Source organism: Anopheles coustani, chromosome 3, assembly GCF_943734705.1.
Source record: "Anopheles coustani chromosome 3, idAnoCousDA_361_x.2, whole genome shotgun sequence".
Classification (NCBI taxonomy): Eukaryota; Metazoa; Arthropoda; class Insecta; order Diptera; family Culicidae; genus Anopheles; species Anopheles coustani.
The window spans coordinates 75,609,391-75,621,800 of record NC_071288.1 but is presented as its reverse complement, the minus strand read 5'-3'; the positions used below and the strand labels follow the sequence as shown (position 1 = coordinate 75,621,800).

The following is a 12,410-nucleotide window of genomic DNA, read 5'->3' as shown; positions in this document are numbered from 1 at the left end:
AAAATAAACCAAACGCCTGCCAGAAGGAAAACTGGTTTATCGGTAACTGGCCACTCGCTGGTAGCGAGGGGGGGTAAAAGAAACAACGAACTCTTTCTCACTCTGCCCAACCTTTCCTCAGTGCACCGTTCTTTTTTTGTACCGTTTTTCGCTCGCGGAAGATGACAGTGGGATGGCGCGCGGGATCAGACGGAGTAATTATAGGTCGGCGATCTAAATTCCCACTTTCGACCGCAATGTTCCGGAGAGAGAGAGAACGTGCGCCATCTCGAAGCGCGCGATCGCGATGCTGCACGGGACCAACTCTCTTCTCAGCCAGGCGATGGCGATCTCTCGAGAATGAGAGAATATTCTCATCTCGTTTGGGTGCTTGATGGGCTCATTTAATCTCATTGTACTCGTTGTACATCTTTTTTTTTCTCTACCACGAGGTTCTACTTTACTCCACTCCACTCGTGCCCTTTTCTTCTTTATCGCCGCAGACAACAAGACACGGCGAGTGCAATGACTTCTGGGCGCTTAAACGATGCCAAGAGGAACCCCGGCAGCCTGAACTGAAGATCGCCATCATAAAAATAAAAATAATAATAATAAACAGGCCCAGAACGTTTTTGCTGCCGTCTGGAATGCTGGCGGCGGGTCGAGAATGGGGTCTAGTTTTTTCGCCCTCTTTTTCTCTATCTCTCTCTCTCCCCCTCTACTTGACGATTTTAAGGGAACGAAGTCTTTGACGACGTACGGAGAGGCTCTTGAAACTGACCCATTTCTGCATCAAACCTTCCGTTTTTCCAGTTCTACTGCAATCCGCTGTTGTTATATTACATTTCGAATTCTTTTTTTTTCTTTGGGGGGGTTTAAAGCAAATAAATGGATAAATCTTCACACCAGATTCCTGGGACAAAGGACACCCGGTAGGGAAATAGTTAGTTGGTCACTCATTCGTTGGAATTGGATTCTCACGCGTGTTTCTCGCAAATTCGAGAACGCTCGCTCTCGCCCCAAAATCTCGACGATCTTCTGTTCGCTGGGAATTGGGGTTTGCAAATTTGACAATCGTGTATGCCAGAGGAATGCAGTTTCGTGCAATCGGCCAATGTGCGTGCAGGGGTGGGGAGAGAGAGAGGAACAAAGAGATTGTTGCAACCATTTTTATCTTATTTTTTATTTAAACGTCGACGCTGTCCTTGGCCCGCTGAAGCGGTGGATAATGGATTTTTAAAACGCCACCGCTGGGAAAAGCGCTTTCGCATTGGCAGCAGTTTTCAATGTTTTTCGATACGGGAGAAGGTTCTCGAAGGTGACGGGAAACCGGGGCCAAAGACTCTCCAGCGGGCATGGAAATAAAAAAAAGCTGAATCATGTATGAAGCTCACCCCCCGTCCTGCCTGGTTTGTCTCGAGTCACAGACACCAGTCGGATAAGTCATCGAGTAGTGTAACGGATAAATAGCGGTCGTTTGGATGACGGGTGGGTTTTTTTGTTGTTGTGTTGTTTTCCCCTTGTCACCGGAACAACAACAACAACAACACCCCCCCCTGCCCCTGGCCCGTGTCGGTGGATGGAGTCAGTGAACTTTCGGTATTGTTCATGCCACCGTTTCGTTCCTCTACGAAAACCCCACACAAACACTCCATGTGCATGTGGGGTACGCGACGTACGCCATTCTTTTGGCTGTTTGCGTTTTAAGTAGCGCCTTTAATACTCGCAAGTTTATTTTGTCCAGAACCGTTTATTTTGGCGCCCAAATTGTCTGCATATTTGTTTGTTCGTGTTCTTCAGTTGGAGGTTGGGTTGTTGATATTTTCTATCTGTCGCGAAATGTGCCAAGATCAAAGAGAAAAGCCGAAAACAGGGGACAACAAGAGCATATTTTGCACAGCAAATTATTTATACTGATCAGAATTTTAACTATAGAGAAATACCTTTTTTAATCTGTATTATATTTAATTTGCTGAATTAAATGCCGTATTTTTCCGTATATAACGACCCCCTTTTAGTTTAAAAATGATCCCAGTCAGATTAAGGGGGTCGTTATACACGGGTATCAACTTTTCGATTCTAGCTTTATGAATTACCGGTCGATTTAAACTTTACATTTCTAGACTTTTTTGACAACTTTTGTGTTTGTCAGGTTTGTTGACAACTGATTGCTCATGCTTCCAACAAAAAGAGTTGCGTACAAATCCAGTTTAAAGTTAAAAGTGATTGAATACGCAAAAGTGAATGGAAATGATGCGAAATAGAAGCATTTTGGATCATCTCCAAGCAGATCTAAGATCATAGAGTGGTGTTTAAGACAGGAATAAAGTTGTTAAACTGGTGAAAATTAGACATTTACATTGAATGATTTTTTAGGGAGGTAATACACAGAAAAATATGGTACATAAAAAGCAATGTCGCAAAACTTACGCATTTTCTTACAAACGAGTCAAACAATCCATTTTGATTTAAATCAACGATTTTAACCGATTATTTTGAACTTCGATGAATCATATCGTTTGGGGGGAAAAGTAGGTGAAAGGATGTCAAAATTTCCCAACCAACTCCACCTACCTTATCTTTCAACCTTTTCGTCCGAAAATCGCCTTCTCATCCAAGGCATAAAACACACGGCACAAACCAGAAGGAAACTATTTCTCCGAAACATGCGTCACCGCGCCCGGTCGGGAAAGGTGAATGAACGCGGCCACCAACAACACCCGGTGGAGTTCTACTTCGCGGGGCTGGAAGAACATCCCAGTCACGACCACCAATCCGTGACGTCACCCGCAAGAACGACACGGAAAAGGAAAAACACGCCTCGAAGTCAGCAACAAACGGGGTGGAATCCCCGAAGAAATGGACGAGAAGAAAGCGAAGCAAAAGGAATGAATGTCCAGCGGTGTGTGTGTGTGTGTGACCAAGGCACGGGGGTTCGATTTCCTGGTTTTTGGACTCGGATTTGCATATTTCGCTGGCCGGTTTTCCACCGTGCGTCCTCGGCATCACCACCCTCCCCCTCCGGATTTGCCGCTCATCTCGGAACACTTGTCGGGCGCGCTCTTCACGAACGAAACCGGCGGGTTCATTGACCGTCAATCGACATCACCGTCGTCGTCGTCGTCGTCCGATCACACACTCTTGTGTGTGTGTGTGTGTGTGTGTGTGGTGCATTCATCCCGATCATGTCGTCGTCGGTAAGAACTCGCGCGCGCTCCTCTTCTCGGAACGTGTTCGGGTCGCGCGTTCTCGCGTTTTACGTCGGAAAGGTTTCCCTCGCGCGCGCGAGAGAGAAAAAGGTGCGCGCACCATCGACAACATCATGACGCGTCGGCGAGAGAAAAGTCCACCCGGGAGGGTTTTTCCCTCCCAAGCACCCACGGTCCGTGGCGGGGGGGAGGAACTGGGGAGATCCCCGTTAGGTTTCGGGTGGCGTTATGCTTTATCCTCATCCCGAAGGAGGAAGGAAGCAGGAGGGAGGTTGTCGCAAAAATTCACTCCACCCCGGAGATTGACCCCGGGGGGAAGAGCGCACTAGTCGCATTCACCACAGGTAGAAGCAAGGGGGAAAAAGAGGGGGAAGTTGGAGCGGGGACAAGAACGGGAAAAAACGGGAGTTAGAACCCGTTCGTTTTTAAGGGCAGGCAAAGTGCAACAGAACAGCTATTTTCGTAGCCTTCGTCGGGATCTGGCGCTTTTGGAACTCGATGATGCTCTGTTGCTTTGCTATATTTTTTAGCGAGGAAAATTTGCCATAGCACACTTTGTGAGAAAGAAAAACATAGAAAGCCAAGCCTAAATATAGTACGAAAATAGTCAATAATATGGAAACATGCGAGTTCAATAAAAGCACGTAAGATAGAAGACTCAATTTGTATTCCACTCTCCCAAATGATTCACTCAATTGATGAAAAACGGCGAACCAGCTCCGACAAACGGTATCAACCAGCCCCGACGAGGTTGACATTTAATTGGGTCAACCACTCCAAGGGTCAAGCAAAGCATGGGTTCTGAAATGAACTTCGCCAGCTGTCGTTGGGGTCCTCCGAAACCGTTCTAATGAAGCCAATAGAAAAATAGAAATGTTTGTAGACGTATATGGATGGAGGCTCGCTCGAAACGGGCGAGGTTCAATGACACTTGTGGGGCTGGCAAAATATATCTCCATTTTGTTGTTTCATTTCGCCTACTGTGCTCCTGTGAGATGGCTCCACGCTGTTGACGGTGGAGCGTTTAGGTAATTTCACTTCGTTTGATTCAATTTGTTTGTCCATTATCCACTTTAAGTGTTTCAAGCCGCTTAGATATGCCACTCGTAGACGGTTTCTGTTTATGCATATGTTTTATGTTATTTTTAACTTCTGTTATATGTTTTATGCGCCAACTTTTTATTGCCGTTTTCTTTTCTGCTGTTGTAAACACGTGCTGCATGCGCTTTCCATGTTTTTAATTAAGGCTGCATCCCGCATCTTGGCCTCTCAGGACGATGCCAGATACACGAAGGAGGGACGAAACGTTTTAAAACCACCTGGGAGAAAGGGAAAAGGAAAAGCAACTAACGACGACGAAGCGCGAAAAATGTTAGTTCCGCGCGCGCGATCGCGCTCGCTTGCGGTCAACGAACTTTTCACCCCTTCTGGGGTGGAGGTTTTGGGGGAGACGGATGGTGGTGCCGGTGGTGGGAGGTACACGCAAACACAAACCGTCTTGCGCAACACGCGACCACCACCCCCTTCCCCCACTTTTCACACCCACCCCGCCCTGGCCACGCGCTGTTTGTGTCGCCGCACGCGCAAAAAGCCACAGAGAGGAAGCAAGGGAAAAGAAAAATAAAATAGAAGTAACGCCGTGTTGGGCTTACATAATTTTTCTTTTTATTTTTCCGTTGTTGTTGTTGTAGTTTCTCGTACCCACCACCATTTTGTTGGGGGTGGGGATAGAGAGAGAGAGAGAGGGAGACACACACCGGGTGTTCCATTCGCATGTCCGGGTCCGGTGTATTATGGTCATAGTAAAAAAAAACGCGGCACCTACAAGAGGGATGAAATGGGGCCGATTTGGGACCGAGTTTTGCCTACCCCCACCCCCCTACAAGGGGTAGGACGTTGACGTTTCGTTATGTGACGTTACATCGCGTTACCGCCATCTTTGTTTTTCCCTCCGAGGTGTACGCACAATAATTTCGTACGCCTAACGGTTGTTTCTGTTGTGCCTTGTCCCTGCCTTCATTAGGCATGCTTACCACCCTCGCGCACAGGGATCACGTGCGAAAAGAAGAACAACAAAAAAACATACATACATACACCCTAAACCAACGTGAGCCGGTGACGAAAAAGCGCGATTAAATAAAACTACAAATAAAATCCCACCGATCTACAAACGCCGGCCTGTGACAACATCAATGACGGTTACGGTGGATGGTCAAACCCTCAGCGTGTGGCTGTGTGTGTGTTTGCAACAGGAGGTAGGAAGGGGGCACTCTTTTGGGGGCAACGTGTTCATATTCCGGGTTTGACCAAGTTGATTCGCATTCGACTCTAAGCCAGTTTGTTGTAGCTGCGTTTTTTTATTCTTTCAGCTCTGTCATGTGTTTTTTTGCTTTTGCATTCTATTTGCATCTTTGCTTCTTTTTTTTTGTCTTCTAACATCAACATGAACCCAACGGTACCTCGAGTGTACTTCTTTTTTATTTTTGTATGTTTGTTCATCTGTTCCGAACGGGCGGTCCGCGCTTCTCGCTTTGGAGCGCAATTTTTCACACTTTCGGAGGCTTTTGGTGCGGAGTGAGTGTGGAGTGCGTTGTGCAGTGTTATAACCGGCGGCAACTGGTTGACCAGGAACAACTGGTCACCCCTTGGGCCCCCCAGTTAGGTCAGTGACCTTTCTGAGCATGATTCACCGTGCAGCAACAGCGTTCTAGTACCGCCGCCTTCCCTCCTCGCTTGAGTTCAGCTATGTTGCTCGATATTCCAGCTGAGAGTTATGGTTGAAGTTGAACCGCTTTGTCGGTAACAGTTGGTGAAGTAACTTGTCAACTATGTTTTCTATCTTTTTTTTACTTTGCATATGTGATACAGTCTTTTTTGTTTTTTTTTTGTTTTATGTTGCCACATTATTTTGTATATTTTTATTTCAATCCTACGAAACTTTCCTTTCCTTATCCTACTTTTATGCTCTAGTCTGACATTGTGAGTTTACTAAGTTTTATTAGTTTTGCTTTTTTGTATGCTGATTGTACTATATTTTTTGTTATTCTCTCAAATTTTAACAATTTCTCTATTTTATTCCATCCTTAAAATTACAACTTTATAAGGAACAAAGGATTCAATTATATTCCAAGGAACACATAGCTTTCAAAGTGTTGGTTTTGCAGTTTTGTATGCTTGTTATTCAACAAGTTTTGTTTCCACAAGTACAATGGTACTTCAGTTTTTGAATTTTGATAATTTATGATGAATTTTAAATACTATGCTTGAGCTTTCACATTAGTTTTGTAATTTATAACTCACGGTAAATTGTTCTCTTTAAACGCCAAAAATGATTCATAGATGAACTTGAATGTCTTGTTTTCTTAAAGCATATCATTCTTGAGAAACAGCTCCTCTAATGGGTCAAAGTTATATATTTTTCATAAGTCTTTGGATCAATTGGTCATCCAGATTGTTGGTTTTTATTTTGCAACATTTTAAACACGTCTGGTTTGATTTCAATATTATTTTGTTAGTGCAAAAATTCCTTCCCCCTGAAAAATCCCTTCGGACACACGGAGTCCGGGGAAAACGGAGCGTAAAACTAGAGTTAGAGTCGCTCCGGCGCTGAAACATCGAGTCAACGGTCGCTTCCCGGGAGCAGAAACGAGTTCGCGTTCTTACTGGGTCGCGACTCTCATCGCCACATACATACATAGACCTACGCCTAACCCCGTTGTGAACCGGTGGGGCCAACGAACTCTTCGCGAGCTCGCGGTCTCATCGCCTACTTCCTCCCCCTCGCTTCGCTTCCCCCTTTGAAAACGGTGACGTCGGGTGGCCGACTTCGCAATCGCAGAGGTCCCTCTCGTCGTGTGTCTCGTGGTTCTTCGGGAGGCCACTGACCGCTCGCAGAAAGCGTGCTCCAACGTGCGAGACCGAGACAGGAATCGAGCAAGATGGGAAGCGCTATAGACGATTGCAGAACAGCATCCCTCCCCCTTCCGTCCCACCACCCATGAACCCTAAGGGTCCGTCTGACGAGACTCGTCGGTTCTCGCGACGCCGGGTTCGTTATCGTGGATCCCGATCCGTTCGAGGTACGAACGAATTCGAACGAGAGTGAGCATATTGGCGGACACGTTGTGTTGCAACGCGCGATGATGATGCAGAACGACGAACGACGTTCACGCAATGGCCTATTGTTTACTGCGATTGACGTTTTGGGTGAAGAAGAGGAAAGGGACTAAATCACTGGCAAGAAAAGGTTTACGAACAACCTGAAATATGCACTTTGTTCAATTGAGACCAGAGTCTCTGTTAGAGTGATCTCAAAGAGAGTTCATTAAAGGTTCTCTTCGGGATTTTTAATACGATTTGCTAGTCCTAAAGAGATATCTTATATTAAAAATAAGTGTTTACCCGGACGATTTTCGGTTTTTATGGCAGGTTACTATCAAATACAGGGTTAACTTTAAAACCTGAAAACAAAAATTGTTCAGAATAATCACTTCAGTTGTTTCATCCCATGAATCAAAATTGAAAAAATTCATTTGTGGTAATATCCCACCAAAAATGTTTCCCAATCAACCAACTTTTGGAGACCACAAAAAAAAACCGGAAACGTACGAGAGATATTTTTGCCATCACTCACAAAAGCCCGTGGGTCCTGGGCTTTTGCTTTGTTTACGCCTTACTGAGTCATACGTTTGCGGTAAAAGGTAGGCAAAATTTAGGCCGTATTGGTTTGTCACCCATTATCGGGTGCAGTATTTTGGTGTTGTTGTTTTCTTGCTGACATGAGTCACGCAGTTTCGTACCCCCCGCGCCCTTTTAAACAGCCAATCCAAACGGGACAAAGAAGTTCAATGGGTGTTTAAGTAACAAAAAAGTCATCCCAAAGTAGGCGATATTTTTTTTGCAAAATTTTCTATGTTCTATTCCCTCGTTTTGGCATGGTTTGTACATTCCGACGAAAATTCCTCTGCTCCACATACTCCACCCGGATCGGTTACGAATTTTCCCACTTTCATCTTTCATCCACCGGCGAAATCTTTTTCTCACGATTTCCATTGAGCGGTGAAACCCATTGAGCCAACAACCACCGCATACCTTTTTTCCTTACACACAAATTCCGAATTCCCAACCCCGGGTTCACGGTGTTTTCGGTGCGAGAAGACGAATGAAAAATCTTCCCTCCCGCCGGGGGAGGGGGGAAGCGCGTCTTCATCATAATTGGAGGAGGTTTCCTTCGCTTCGTCGGATTCCTCTCACTTTCTTTTCCCCGGCCGAACGTCACGATGGAAAAGATCCACACTCAATCCACTCGCCCAGAGAAGAAATCTCAACGCCCGGCGTGTGTGTAGGAAAGGGTTTCCCATTGCCCGAAAAGTGTGTGAAGCTGCTAAAAGAGAAGAAAAAACGACTAAATAAGCCAGCTAGAAAAATCAAATAGCGCCCACCGCACGCACGCACGGCACTACCTTCGGCTGAAAAAGCAATATACCAGACCAACAAACAGACGTCAAAAAGCGGCGCCAAAAACCCCGGACACCCGTGTGTGTGTGCGCGAGTGAGAAGAAAGATGGGCGATCGCGATGGCGTGTTGTGCATTTGTCCCAAGTGCACGCTAAAACGGCGGTTTTAGCTCGCGTCGACAAACACCGCTTCGAACTCATGATGTTCGCAGCCTCGAAATGTGCACCACCACCCCCTCCCACCCGCAATGACGCTCTCGGTGGAGCTGAAACGACCAACCGAGCTGTGCTACTCTGCTGCTACTGCTCGGGTTCAGGTCTCCTTTTCCCTTTTTCGCGCTCCGCTCGCCCGACTAGCGTCATCCACGATACCCGGGGTGGATGACCAAAAATTGGGTCACGAAACCGACACCCAGCTCTCCCACCCCCGGGTCGCGCAAACGCTACCTCCGAACAGCGACAGCACACCCTCTCCGACCACCGCACACACTCACACACAGGTGGCCACCGCCCGGTCCCGTGCCCTCGGAACTGTGTGTGCCGTACGTCACGTACCGAAAAACCCGCCCAGCAGGCACATTTTCGTTCATCCGTTCACGTGCCCGTGTTCATTTTAGCCGCGGCCCGGATTCGTACAAAGCCATTCGTCACCGCACGCAACACAGCAAGCGCGCCGTATTTGAAAAAGGCGATGGAAAGGGAAGGCACGCGTTGTTGCGTACCGGTGGAGTGTAAGTGAACTAGTTCACCCTCACTCTCTTTCTCTCTCTCTCGCTTCGTAGCGAAAGAGGATGGTAAAGCGCCGGTAGAGGGAGTCTGCGTTGGAAATGACCAACGACAATGACAGGTCGTTGAACTTGTGTGCCCGCGTCCGCGCTCCGCTCCGTCCGGTTTTTGCTTCGTTCGCTTCGGTTTTTTCCCTTCCAACGAAAATAACGGGGACTGGTGTATCCCGTGCGCGCGCATACACTCTTTCGTAGCATAGTTGGCTTTGGGTGTGAGAGGGAACAAGCACGATCGGCTCGACTCTTCACTCGTTCGCCTTTTACCCTCGCCCCCCCATAACGGAGGGCCTTTTGTCTACCGCCCGAACGATCTCATCTGGCTCGGGCTGGCGGTGTTCACTGGCCCCCGCCGCGGTGTTCATTCTCGTGAACCTCTCTCCTGTTCGTGGTGTCGAGTGGGCCCCACCGCGAGAGTTCGTGCCGTCGGCGGATCCCGTTCGTGCCATTCGCAAACTGGACGCCACTGCGCAAGCATCGTCGAGCGAAGCGTTCTCGAAAACACGGTCGGAAAATTCGCCTCACGCCGGAGCGTTTTGTGATTTTGTTAGTGCTTTTATGGTCGGAGCTGGTTCCGTGCTTGTTCTCGCGCTGCTCCACCTGTTCCGTGTTTGTTTCGAAACCCGCAAACTTTGGGTTGCCATTTCGGTGCATCTACCTTTAACCGTAGTGTCGGGCGTCAGGTTTTTTTTCCGTTTGAAGTGCAATTTTTCGTAAAACCGGAAAATACAGAACTCTCCCGCGCGCGGGAAACAACAACTCGGTCGTATTGCGGAAACATAGTAGCAAAGTAAAAATAATTCGTTCGTGCAATCGCTTCGAAGTGAAACAAATAAGCGTCACGAAGTTGCAGAGAGTCAACTTTCGTGATATTTCCCTTCCAAAGGATACCAAATATCAGGGTTTTCCCTTTGGGGGTTTTGTGATCTAGTGTGCTGGCCTACCTGCTTCCCGAGTGCCCAGCTGTGTGGTGCGGAAGGAAGATAAGTCCAACACCGGAAGACGTGTCGAAATGATAAGAGAAAAACAGTGCAATCGAAAGTTTTAAAACCACGTGTACGCAAAAATATTCATCCACAAAGGGATAGCGTTGTGCATTGCTTTTTCATTGTGCTTGTGTTGCTCCGAAAGGATCAACCAGGGTGTTTTCACTAAGGTGCACAGCGCGGGAAAACGATGGAAAATTGCAACTGAAAGCCTACGGCACACCAGGCGCCTCCATTTCCGTCATCCTCGAAGTGCGTGTTCTACCAGCGGGAACTGTGTCTAGTTGGGTGCGTGTGGGTTTGTGTGTGTGTAGTGTGAGTGTTTGTGGCGGCAAGTGTTGAGGAAATAAGAACGTTTCCTTTACGTAAGGCTGCACGTGGAAAGGCGGTACGGGGTCGAGTTAGGGAAAACCATGGGATGCAGTGTCGTACAGCAACCGCCCGCCAATACCCAAGGACAGCAAGCTGCTACCCAGCAGCAGCAGCAGCAAATGATGGCACCTTCAACCGGAAATACGGTCGTGATCGTTCGGCAGCAGCCGGCCCCACCACCACCCCCGCCATCGGCACCGTCTTCCGAGCAACAACACGTTCCTCTGGAAACACTCAACGCTAATGTTGGTGCTCCGGTAGGGAGTGGGGGTCAAAGTCTCAAGCGGAGCCACAGTGCGCTGGTGAAGATTCTCGAGTCCGCCCCGCTGAGTAAACCGGCCAGCAAACCGCCATCCTCCACCGCTGCCACACCGCCAGCCGTCGCCGTTCCGGTGGTCGCGGTAACGCCCAAGATCGACTTCTGCCCGTGGAAGAAGACGACGATCGCCAAAGAGTGGCTGAATGCACAAGCATCGACGACGGCGACGAAAGTTCCCACCAACACGAGTGCCACCGCCCAGCAGCAGCAGCAGCAGGATACCCACGCCAGCGTCGTCGTCCTGCCGCAGCAACCGAGCCACGGCGAGGCTCCGACGATAACGATCCGTTTCAGTGATCCTCCGGCCGCCGAAGACGGTGGCCACCAGTACGGGGTGCTTCCGCCGCCGCCGCCGCCGCACGAACACCCGGAAGGCGTTAAGGTAGTCATGTGTGCCATGGAGAGTAAGGACGAGGAAGCGACGCCCCGGCGGGAGGCGGAAGTGGAGGAAGACGAAGCGATCCAGGAGGACGAAGAGATGGAGCTGGACGAGGGCCAGCGGGGGGACGTGGTGGGAGTGATGTGCAAAAAGTCGCGCAGCTCGAGCAGCTCGAGCAGCAGCGGCCACTGTTCCGGCCGCAGCCGGGAATCGTCCCTCTCGTCGGCGGCGTCGCCCGAACCGAACAGCAGCGGGGACGAAAGCAGTAGCAGCAGCAGCAGCAGCAGCGGGTTGTCCTCCGCCGAAGGATCGTCGATGGCATCGTCCTGCAGCTGCTCGTCCGATCATCTCATCAACGATCTCTGCCAGCAGTTCGAGGAAAATCTCTGCGAAGATCACGTACGTTTGTTTGTCGATGGAAAAGAGAACGAAAATGGGGAAAAAGGGGAAAAAAGAGGATAAAATATAATATCGAAGGAAAAACGAAAAACTATAGATCTAAAATAAATCAACAGTGACAAAAGGAAAAACTAACCAACAGAAAGATAAAAAATAAAGAAAAAATAAAAACCACTATGGAAGAAACGTATGAAAATAGAGAAAACTAATTCGTAAATAAAACAGAAGAATGAAGAATATTATTAAGGCACAACATGAAAAAAATAGTACACAAACAACAACTAGAAACACGGGAAAGGAAATGAAAATTGTGTCAAATAGCGCATAACAACACGTTTTATTTTCTTTCTTGATTCATACTAGAAGTTATGAAAATATCATCAACTCTAATTCATACGATACTTTACTTAACACGTTGACTGCTATGGCTATCATTTTTGATAGTCAGCTGTCATAAGTTCTAAAAAGTTTTTGTCACATAAATTGATGATAGAGCAGCATAAAAATTAAAGAAATATTCAATATAAAT

The 12,410-nt window shown here is 47.8% G+C and overlaps 1 protein-coding gene across 1 annotated transcript in view; it reads left to right on the top strand.

The window, feature by feature from the left end:
* LOC131259082 (ecdysone-induced protein 75B, isoforms C/D) overlaps window positions 1-12,410 on the top strand; it is a 121,588-nt gene that overhangs the window by 77,392 nt on the left and 31,786 nt on the right. The gene's annotated exons all lie outside the window — the stretch shown is intronic.